The following is a 12,380-nucleotide window of genomic DNA, read 5'->3' as shown; positions in this document are numbered from 1 at the left end:
TCAGATTAGGTCAGGTTATATGATAATCCAGCTATGCCTTAGATTAAGAAATACATTTTGCCTATAAATATATTCCTTGTCTTTTACTGTAAATGATAAAAATATAGACATTTATTATGTATCATCAAACAATACGTATGTACACTTTGGATTTCTGTATTTCAATCGACAGTGCGGAATTGTAACGGTTTAACATTTTTCTCATGTGAAGAGGTTTATTGGTTATATAAAATCAAATTTCCATATCAAACATCACTCTAGCTATGTGTATAAACGGTTGTATACTATATGAATGCCTCACAGTAGTATATCTCCAAGGCAGGCGTGTATACAGTGTCTCCAGTCTCCTGAGTCACCGTGTTGTGTTGAGCCTCGGAGACCTCTCAATCTATTATCGTGACAGTAATACCCGTGGGAACCGATGTTTCATCTTTATATCATGCAGCCATCGTCATCTTCGATACAAGCCGCTTTTCATACTGAAAAACATGTAATACATCAGACAATTACCAAGAAAAACAATATTGACCAAATTCTAAATTATATGTGGTTACACTGTAGAATCAGATCATGTCATAATCAGATAGCTGTACAAACCCATCTAAGTATAACTTTGGCCATGACAAGCCTAATAAAAACACAAATAAATTCCTAGTGGTTAGACCTAGCTATAAAAGTATTGATTTGCTTTAGGGATTCCGTAATTCATTTATATTACTCTCAGTACACTTTTTGAGGAGTCGTAGAAAATATATTGTTATTTATTCAGTGTTTTTTTTTTTTGTGCCAGTGGTAATGACAAGACATGGTCTTCTCACTGTCTAATCGTCGATCTTTTCGACCTTTGGTTAGGTAGCATCATTAACTGATAGCAATGGGATATGGTTTCAAAATTAATCCCCCTTGGAGTTGAACCACCAATAGCTTATTTACCACAATGCTGTATGTTTTTTCTTTTACGAAATCGTATATACATGTAGTTTCCGCGTTTCCCTGTTGAATTGCGGGGAAAGATACGAAATAAGAGATTTAACAGTAATTTATGGCCGTGATAATTGAGACACACAGTTGCTTGTTACGTCCCACTATCATCTGGCCAGTCATTACGTAGCCTTCAATTTGCAGCATGTAGCCACGAAGCCGAGCTAGGGCGCGTGTGGGACCACGGGGCATGTCAGTTTTATAAGGAAATGTTTCAAAGTGTCTTCTTTTACTGTCGAGAAAAATAGTATTGAATTCACTTCAGTTGAGACTTAGATATAGTGAAAGGGATGCCATAACGTTACGGTCGCTGAGTTTTGCCATGAATATTCCTGTGCCCCGAAAACGCTCTCGGGAGCAAAAGTTTTTACTGTATTACGTTACAGCAAGTCATTTGGCAAAACATAATTTTATCAATAACTAAAGGTAAAAATTGAATCGGTAGCAAAGAATTGTATGAGGATAATTTAACCATGCTCTTTAAGAAAATCTGCTCCTTGTTCATTTATGGGATACTTCGTTTAATGCAAAAAGAGATTATATATGTACACGATTTCAAAGAAATAATTCGTTGCCTGTTGAACGCTTCTATAATCATTCCCTCTCTTTGGTCACTAAGTTGTTTCCCAGGTTTCTCGGTTTAAATATTTCAACTTACTTACTATTGTAGTGATCCGTAATACGTAATGCGCCCAGTAAATTTTACAAGATTCTACTTGTTTTGCTAGTTTCACTCGAGATGTTTCCAGAGAAGCCAAAAGTCTGACACCTATCAACACAAAGTTCTTGATGCGAAAATCTGAGAGAAAATAACCTTATGAAATTTGAGTCGAATTTGCTCACAAGTTTACACTCTAAATGTCGTCTCGAAAGGGTGTTTCTCATGTAAAAGTGAATTAGTAATGTAAAAAAAACTTAGATTTATTTAACGATAATATAGTTAAATGGATTAAAGTCAGCCTATGAAAAAATCATTCGTTGTCTTTTATAAAGTTTTTGCAAATGTTTTTTCTTGGATTCTGAGTTTGTAAGATTTTTCTTGAAATAATACATTTCCGATATGTAATGAGCAGCAATAATAAGAATTTCCCTATAAGTATCGTCTTGAAGTGGCTTTATTGACCCTACGATTACCTAGAATGATAATAAAGAGGATAGCACTATAAATGTACCCCGTATACTAATAGTTATAGTAGTACTAGTAGTAATTGTGATATCATATTCATTCTTATTTATTGCACATATTTTAGTACCTAATTATGCTTTGTTTATGTATGTCATACTTAAAGTGATTCGACCCATTTAATGTATATTTGAATGTAAAAATTGTGTTACCGTTGGAAGAATAAATAAATAAACATAGCAACTAAATGTCCACCTTTAATACCTTCCATTTTTAATTCACGTCAAGAGGATACGCATTTCTTTCAAAGTTCAGTTACTAAAGTAGTCTCTGCATAAGCAATTTACTGTACCACTAATACTTTTAACCTGTATTGCAGTAGATACTTATTGGGACACGGTCAATCAGTCCGTGCTGAAGGCCCTGGACTGAATTCTGGCAACTACCAATGGTTTTGTAGGTGATTAATTCCCTAACCAGCTGTTTCGGAATGTCTCCTACTATGAAGTAAATAAATTAAAGGCCACTTAAGTAATAAAGATAAAGCCAGTAAATCAGATTACTCCTATTAAAACATTATTTAGTTTTAACTATATAAGTTTATATTATTGATTTTGTCTCAGAGTCCTCAGAAGAGGTCCTTCGTCGCCGGATTCTCTTCCGCGTCACCAACCCACGACAGTTTCCAACCCCAATCCCTTCTGATCGCTGGCCATCTCGCATTTAACCACTTTTTTATCTGCCATCAATATTTCATCGGAATTCGGTCGGTCCTTGGTTGTTTTGTTTGATACTTGATATCTGTCTGTGGCTGCCGACGCTGGGACGATTGGAATTCTTTACCTACTTATAACTTCCACATTCAGGAGTGGATTAACGCCGTGGATTCCAACTGGTTGTTACGGGTTTTTGATTTGTTAATTGGCTAATTATGATTGAAATGCTGAATTATATTACTAAATGTAATTAAAAATGATTGACATGAAAACTTCGGTACGTAAGCTAACGAACAAGAATTGAAACTTGTTTAAACTCACGTACGTATCATACCACTAAGACATAATGAGATTATAGTTAAATTAATATATGTAGTTAGATTAATTAAAATTAAATAGTGAACTAAACTAACAGACCATCGTACCTTCAATATTATGTCGGATTTAAGAAGATTGAAATCGTGTGTGTAACTGTGATGATTAGACTTAATTAATTCAATGAACCAAGTATGTTTAAATGTGTTGGATAAATATTTAAAATATGACGTCTGTTCTTTTTATTTCTTCCTCCTAGTAGACATGATGAGTTTAGCAAATCAGAACCAGCCAAATCATTACCTGAGCAGGTGTCCAGCTCGAAAGTGTTTGTAAAAGATATGGTGGTTGATTACTGTAAACATCTATATATAAAGCCAAAAGGACCCATGAACTTTTGAGAAAACTACAAGTCACACCCCATAAACCATATACTTAAAATGTTCGTCATGACGAGAAACCTTGCTCAAAACTATCCATTATGTCATCAATTGCCCTTTAAGGTCGTAATTCCTTTCTAAAGGGAACTTTTCATATACCTAATGTTAAAAAGACCTCAGCTGTACTTATTTGTTTGTTATTTATTAGGCTACCTTATTAAAACCAGGTGTGATTATTTGTTTCTTTTACTGTATTTTGTTTATTTAAGGTTAACTTAACCAATCAAAAGTTTTATTAAACTTATAATGTCAAACGGGGTGAAGCCCGTGGGTAACAACTAGTGTTATCTAAAAACATAATACACTACAAAAGAAAATTTTTTCTAGAGTTACAAATCACTAAAATCTCAGATAAATTTATCTAGAGTTACGTATCACTAAAATCCCGCTACTAGTCACTGTCGAGAACAAAATGTCTGACAAATTTATGTTTGTTACTCCATCAATTTGCACTATAAAAATACTGTACTACAAATTAAATCTCTGTACCAGTCACTTTGACCAAGTTATGAATGTTCGTCACGTAACGTGTGAATGCATGCAGGTTTGTCCAACTCAAAGTGTAAAGTTGCGCTGTGGCTCAACGGCCAAACTTCCGGCTTTACACTTATTCCTTTCCGTCTTTGCGCCTCCAACTTTGCGTGCGTTTTCTTGTTCATCCGCAAAACTTCTTTGAAAATTTCCAAGTTTCTAAACTTCTCTTCTGAATGTTTCCTTTGAATTAGACTGTGGGACGTTTCGGTGATTGTTACAATGAGTAGTGTCAAAATTGTGTACTTTGTAACTGTGTAAGTTACTTGGATATGGATGGGGATTGGTGGAAAAATTTAATAGAACTACTCATTCCCATCTAATAAACTACTATGTCTTTAACAGTACTTCGATATCTTACTATGACAAATGAATTTGTTTATTATTTTGTGTTGAGATTGTACATTCTAGATTTTTGGGGGGTATCAATGAAAAAACTATTAATACCCCTCGTATTTATCATAATCGACTACTCGAATACTCGACCAAAAATGTAATGTAGGTACAGACTTATCTGTTTTCACCCTATGCTCTAAATAAAACATGTGATTGGAATTTTTTAATTTGTTTTGATTTTCTGGTTATATTTCGTTGCTATTGCGTCACCAGTATGGCAACCCACAAGGCCCATGTTATTTCTTCAAATTCCAAACTTATTTTTTGTTCCTATTATAATTTATAAAGGGATTCTGCACATCTACAGTAATATATATTTCTAACAGTATGCGTAGATTTTCCCTGCGGTGCACACGAGCTTGGAAAAAGGTCATGCTTGCATATTAATATATAAATAAAAAAAAAAATACAACAAACGATCATGCTATATTGATAAGTGTAATTTCATATCCTTTCAAAACATTTGGACACTACATATTGTTTCGTTTTCGTTCCCAAACAACTCCAATTTACCGATTTATATTTCTGTTTACTTTTATATAACTATCAGTCCAATTTAAATTTATTTTCCTATAGCTAGTGATTAATAGCCTATATAGTTTTTTGTTAGAACGAGTGAATTCCTACTTTTACAGAAAGGTGGTTCCTCTTCCACCTGACAAAAATGTCAATCATAAAATTGAGTTACAACACCAACTTCGAACTATTACAATAACAGTAGTGATTAAATAACAGTCAGAAGTATTAAATATCCTGACTTTTAACTTGCGAAGTGAAATGTCTGAGGGAATGTAGTGCCAGTATAGTTTCCAATACAGCTGATCTGACAGAAATTCCAGTGTTATTGAATGGACTTGTGAGCGCTTCACTGCACACTGCTTCCGCTTTGTAAGAAACCTTTTCAACTTTATCGTTTTTCCTGCCTCATTTAGCTTTTCTTTTTAATTCTGTATTCAAGCCGGGTTTTTGTTGATAGATTTTAATTTGGTTAATTATACAACTAATATGGAGAGTTTAGTTAATGAAAATGGTTTATAATTTCCAGTGAAAGTATTTTAAATGTGTATCAATTGGTACAACATTCGCCCACCTTTCTTCAGGGCTATAGAATATACAGTAGTCCTAAGAAGCTATAGATTGTATTCTATAGCCCCGTATTTCTTAGTAATTTCCATGGGCATATTACATTACCCATGGGTCTATTACATATTTAGTCAATGCTAAACATACTCCCAGTTCGTCTATGGTAGAACTTACACATTGTTTATGTGCCATTAAGTCTCATATATACACACTGTACACACATGTACACACCTATCTACTGTATTGTTATTGTACAATTTTTGTCTTTTGCATCTTCAACAACAAAATTAAGGCACTTAAACACACATGTATATGTGGCTGAAGTAACTACAAACTTGCGAATTTGAGGTTCATTTTACCTTACTTTATTGCTTCAGACAACAATCCTGTACAGTTGCAATTACTACAGTATTTTTTACAATATTAATGAGTACATCATGATAATTCCAACCTTGAGCTATAATACAACTTGACGTTTTTGGATCTGATGATGTACTTTAAAAAGACTACAGTACATTGTAATAATTACTTTCAAACTGAAGGTCGCTGGTTCGAACCCAAATGAGACATTCTGGACCCAGGCACTATTTCTAATTGGGATATCAATTAATGAGTGTACGAGTAGCATCTGACAACACATTTAACGTTATATGGCAACAAGGCCAGGATTAGCACCGTTTATTAAAAGAACCAAACAAATGCCGATGGTGAAAATTAGCATGACAAAATATACTTTTTACTTCAACTAAACAGTGTCGTTTTACTGTAGCCACAGGTAATATACATCTACATATGTTTATTTTGTCCATCCAGAGTCTATATTACAATTGTACGCAATCACTTATAAAACGTTGAAGATTTATCGCAATTTAGACCTTAAAAACCAATACGATTTCCTGTTGTACATTTTTAAACTTCAACCTCTGGGTGTAATCTAACAAAACAAAAGCATTAGAAGCTCGGGAGGACGAGGCTGACGTTAACGTTTTTCTAGGTAATTCTCGCCTCAGCGTGGTTTGAGGGTGGGAGGGGAGGATTGGTGGCGGCCTAGGGATTACAGAGTATTCCCAATACGGATTTTCACCTGTCGCAGCGCCTAATACCTCCTGATGTAATTGTGAATTCGATCACCTCAAGGGTTGGCCTTGTTTCAAATAACCCTTCTTTTTGGCAGAGCAGTGTATTAGGTAGTATCTATATATTTCAAATGATATTGTTTGACTTGAAAAGCTTATATATTTAATCATAGGATTTTATCTCCTTGGATATCTTACAGTTGATGGCTTTCATAGTGTTGAAATGGTATTTGAAATTTATTGATAGCTCAAATGTAACTACATCACATTGTATATGAGTAATTAAAGGGCTCTCGTAGTAATTAGACTTATGCCGATTCGATACTGACAAAATACGAAGATTTTTAACTGTTCAAAACTGGATCCAGCTGTTCTTGATCGTCGGGCTTTAATAAATGGTCCTAGTTAAAGAACCCGCTGATATAAGTCCGTAACAAATCTATACGAGACAGCTCACTCTATTATAAACACATCCTTTACTCATATCTATAAAAATACGTAGAAATGAGTAACTGACTCAATTGGTAACATGATTTTAATTTCCTATTAAAAACACAGTAACCTTTTTAATTTTTGTTTACACAATGATATAGTTTAAACCTATTTGTGTCCAATCTGTAAAAGATATTGTTTTAAGCTTTAAAATGCCTCATTGTTAAGAAATAAATTTTGGAAATAACAAACAAAGGGTGTTCAAAAATACATTTGCTCATTTACTTAAAAGTTGTTAGTATCATGTAAGGAAGGAAGGGTTAAAATTTAAAGCTTTCCTATTACAGGAATATCTTTTATAAACATAAGAATGCATGGTAGAGCTAATGCATAAAATTTGGTGCATAGAAAATTTAGTGCATAGTAGGTTATAAATATCTTGTATTGAGACAAAAAATGCGTTAATCTACCTTCAAATCTAATGTATTACATATTATTACGAGTAAGTTTCCACGGCTTTACAGAATTATCGGCTCAGACTTAAACCCTCTAAACAATAAACATTTTATACAATATTTTTTGAAACATGAAAATTTTAAAGCTAACTTAGTTAGTAACCTTAAATCGGGCCTTATTAAATTTATTAAAGCACCCAAACATGTATCAATTTAATATAATAATGAAGGACGAGTAAAATTGCAGAAGCAGGGTGGTCGTTTAGCCGCTCATCCCGTTTATCCCGGATGATTGCGAATCAATCCTCCCCGAGTCCTGTTCTTCCCTCGGGATTATTAATGAGAAGGGATTATATTAGTAATTAAATCAGGAGATGCTACTTGCTTTCATCAGCTCTTCTCCCATTTCACCAATCAGCGTAAAAGGCTTTCCATCTTCCTTTCTTTCCAAAGTGTTAATTTTGTTAAGCTCTCTTGCAAATGATTAAATGCAATACTTTACTTAAATATGAGTACTAGATTTATGGCTAATTGTTTAATCGAAATCTCAATGCAAAATACCATTTGGCTAATAAAGTTATATAAAATATATATAATATACAACATACTTCTACTGTCAAATGTGTGCTTCGTCTTCGCTATCATTTGTTTTGATATAGGTATATATTGTAATAAAATGTACAAAAATATATAAAAATTATTATCATTTAATACAGTTAGTTCATAATATAAAATACATTATTTTACGTAGCATTTGCTATATCATAAATAATCGATTTGGTTGTGGGGATTTAAAAATCAAATTCCAATAAGTTGATATACTGGTGTAATTAAACATTTTCACTTAATCCCTATCTTATATTTTCTTTATTAATGTACAAAATATTTTCCCAGCATGTCTTCTTGTCGTTATATAATTTAATGATCTTAAAGTTTTCTGTAAAACGAATAGTCATTTCAAAAATATATGTTTCACAAATTTATCTCTTTATTTGTGTTGTGAGCCCTGATAAATCTAATAAATATGCGAAAAATATGATTCAATTTTACTAGTGATCGTTCCATATTATATTCATCATATCATAATGTATTAATACTAAGGTCTGTACATTTTTTTCTAAAAATTCCCCTGATGCAATTTTTCTAAGTTGTCCTGCATATCCGCAAAGTTTGGTAATCCAAACGGAATTCGGCCCCAAATTAGCTGGTAAATTAATCTTTTTTATTTTGTTTGGCACTGTACACTGTATTGAAATAAAGAGTTTAGCATTCACAATGAATATCGTTTCCCAAGTAACAGTGAGACAATGAAAGACAGCGATACTACGGTCAGCGAGGTCAGTGTGTGTATTCTGCAGCGGCTGCAGCGCGTGTCATGAGATGCTGATACAACCACTATCTCACGTCTCAGTATCACAGCTGAGCCAGACGCTGACGTCACGTCTCTGGTTGCTCCATCAGCACGGACTCTGCTGAACAATTAACTGTTGTACACTGACTCAATAATTGGTACCGCTATTGTGTTATGCACGCTTTGTTGGTTTAGGCCTGTATATCAATTTTCTCAAATATTTGAAGTGTTTAAACGCCACGCCGTTACAATAAAATGTTATTGTAAAAATTTTTTGTTGGGGAAAGGTACAGACCCTGGCCACGTTGCTTCATAGCGTTGACCACATGATTCATTTAATTAATAACCCGTATTATGATGGATGAGGATTGTTTTACAGTAAAAAAAGGGTTAGGATTTAATATTGACTCATTTGAAATATTGAAATCTCTTGGTTTCTACCCAATACATAACACTTGGAAGTTTATTACAAAATATCACGTTAAATTTAAAAATCTTTCTGGTATATTTTACTTGAATATTTTTTGTGATGGTAGATTTATAATATTTTATGAATATAGTAATCAAGATTTTTTCAATTTTTTTTATGAAATCGCTATAATTTCCTTATCTGCAATTAATTAAAAACATAAATTCATCGAATTCACAGACGTATTTCATCTACAATGTGATCTCACTTTAAATATACTGTGCAAGTCATGATTTTGGATACTCGTGTGCATTTTAACCAATTTATTTCACCCAATTCCACACATCACAACAGCAAGGAAGCTGTCTTTGGACAACTTGATAAAAGAACCCCTTCGAACTATCAAAGTTCCTTTACCGTGATAACTTAATAAAACTCACCCTCTAAAGGAATAACTTTTGATTGGCTGTGTCCAGAATAATCAAGTCAGTTGCCAAGTTACCCCCTGCGTCCCACCCTCACCCCCATTTACAATCTACCTAAGTTGGTACAACACGGAATTAAGCGAGAAAATGGCTTACATTATTAACTCGGCTGGGTTTAAGATTGCGAAAGTTTTGCAAATGTTTAAATCATTCGTAGATTTATTACATCTGCGTTCTGACCCTTCGTGAAAGTGTTTCGCCGCATTTACCTTCGAAGTTTTCATTGTGTTTGTATTGTTTTTAGTGTCAAAATATCAGCAGTATATATATTTGGGTTGGAGTAAATATGTTATGGTTCAAGCCGGTATTGTGGTATTGCAGTTATTAATTGCTTTTGTCTAGCCCAAGGGAATGTTTTTTTCTTCAATGTGTCAGAAAACTCTCTTGTCTCTCTATGTGGATTTGTTCCTTGCATCTGATCATACCTAAATTGTAATCTGAACATAGGCCGAAACCGTGTATATGTCTGTTGGTATGTTATTTACCCTAAAATATTAATAACTTAAAATCTATTTAAGTTGCAAGCTTCAAATTCAGTACGATCACCATCACTACAGTAAATTTCACTCGTTTAAAAATTGTGGGGTTTTGGAAAATTAAAAGTAATTTATTATATTTTCATGTAAAATAAAAGAATACAGGTCGTAAAAGATTATCTGACAGAGTCTTAAGTTTTTGGGGAATCGGTTCTATTACCGTACAGTACTTTATTCCAAGCATATTTTTTCATATTTACTAAAATCTGAACACTACATGCCTATTGAAACAATAAATTTCACACATTATTTGGAACAATAAATTATGACACTTCGTGAACAAATAATAAGCTGTCTTCCCTTATTTGATATACCAATGAACCCGATTAAATTGAATGATTAAATTTATCACAATTTATTCTTAACACGGTTTTCGTGTATCGAAATAAGTGTCCTCTTAAAATAAAACATATATTTATATAAGTTAATAAAATACCGTCTCTTTTAAGTCCTAAAGTTCCTAGAGCACGCTCGGGCGGAGTCGTTACCTAAAACGTTCCGAGTTGTTTAAAAATCGGAACACGTGAAGGCTAAAGCTCGCATCCGCAGTTTGTACAGCTCAACCCTGGCTCTGCTGTCTGTGTACGTGTGAGTGTGTATGTCTGTACATGTGTGCGTAGGTGGTAGGGCGGGTAAACCAACCTTTACTTTCCTCTACGTGCTTTTTGGTTTATCTCAGTCTTCACAACTGTTGTACCGAAGTACACAAAACAATGATATATTTTATTTGTGTTTTCTTGCTGTGTGTTCTGACGTGATAGAACGTTTTTGTTTTGAATTGTATACGTTTTTCATGCATAGTTTAGATCGTAAATAAATAACTTATTCATTAAAATTGTACTTGTTAGAGCTATAATGTGATATAATAGTCTTAACACTATTCTATATAGTGTACATGTTTACAAGATGTTAAAAATATAATAAATATTTTACATTGGCTACGTTAATAATCTTGTATGATCTGAGTGTCCGATTGGCTCTGATGATGACTTGAGGTTCAGGTAGATATCCAATAGCCAATGTAACACATATTTTTGCCGTTTTGTAAAAATATAAAATGTGTACGTAAATACATCGAGTATTGTCGGGCCAATTTTTATATATCTATTAGAATGTTAATACAACGTCAAATGACACGATGAAAATATTTTACACTTACCCTGCACACATACACATTTCCATTGATACACGAAAATATGGTTAGCGTTAAGTGATTCATATTAATCTCTTTGATCTTTCCGAGAGATCGGCCGAGAGATTGAAAAGAGATTCTATGTTGCAATTGAATGCCACCTACTGTGGCTATAATCTATCTGTGGTCGCGACCTGTTTAACCTAACCAGGACCGAATGAGTCACCCCGACAATGTACTTGCTGTTGCGACATATGTATAGAGAATGCAACATCTGTTGATATGTTGAACCTTGGAACTCATACACCTAGAGATGACAGATTGTGGGCCCAATAAGACGGTTGTAGGAGATGAATTATTTTTATTGTGGGATCAAAATCTTAGGATGGCATGAAGTTTCGAATGATTTGCCTGTAACGATATGCTACCTTATTAGAATTATGTTTGACTATATAGAGAAGTAGACATTTTATTTACATTTTTTTGTCGAAAAATTCCGAATTAAAATAGTAGTTGAATCAAGCTTCTACTGTCAATTACTAATGTTTTGTATACACTTACTTTATTAAAAGCAAATCAAACTTATATGGCTAGCTACTCTTAACTATATGTGGCATCTTAAATTGTCACATCATTCATCAAAGTATCTAAATTAAAAGTATTATAATAATATAAAAGAAAATGGATCTGATCGCAGAAAAATTGGCTATAGCTGGTCCCCATAAAGGTAGGATGTCTAACTGTTTACTGTATACAAAGTCGTTGTTAGTATGTTACCTTATGTACTATGCCAGTAGTATTACTAAAGTAGAATCTATCTAAGACCTACGTAACATGTAAGTTCAGATTTCTAAGTTGTTACAATACGTTTTACAAACTAAATTGATTGAAGGACAAGTTTTCCATCTGGTGTTTTGTA

The 12,380-nt window shown here is 33.4% G+C and overlaps 1 protein-coding gene across 1 annotated transcript in view; it reads left to right on the top strand.

Annotated features, from left to right (window-relative positions):
* The window catches only part of LOC128991743 (division abnormally delayed protein), a 164,025-nt gene that overhangs the window by 96,331 nt on the left and 55,314 nt on the right, over positions 1–12,380 (top strand). The window lies entirely within an intron of this gene.

Source organism: Macrosteles quadrilineatus, unplaced genomic scaffold (genome assembly GCF_028750875.1).
Source record: "Macrosteles quadrilineatus isolate MER2022 unplaced genomic scaffold, UCM_ALF_1.0 Scaffold_4__1_contigs__length_99947679, whole genome shotgun sequence".
Taxonomy (NCBI): Eukaryota; Metazoa; Arthropoda; class Insecta; order Hemiptera; family Cicadellidae; genus Macrosteles; species Macrosteles quadrilineatus.
This window is presented reverse-complemented; position numbering and strand designations above follow the sequence as displayed.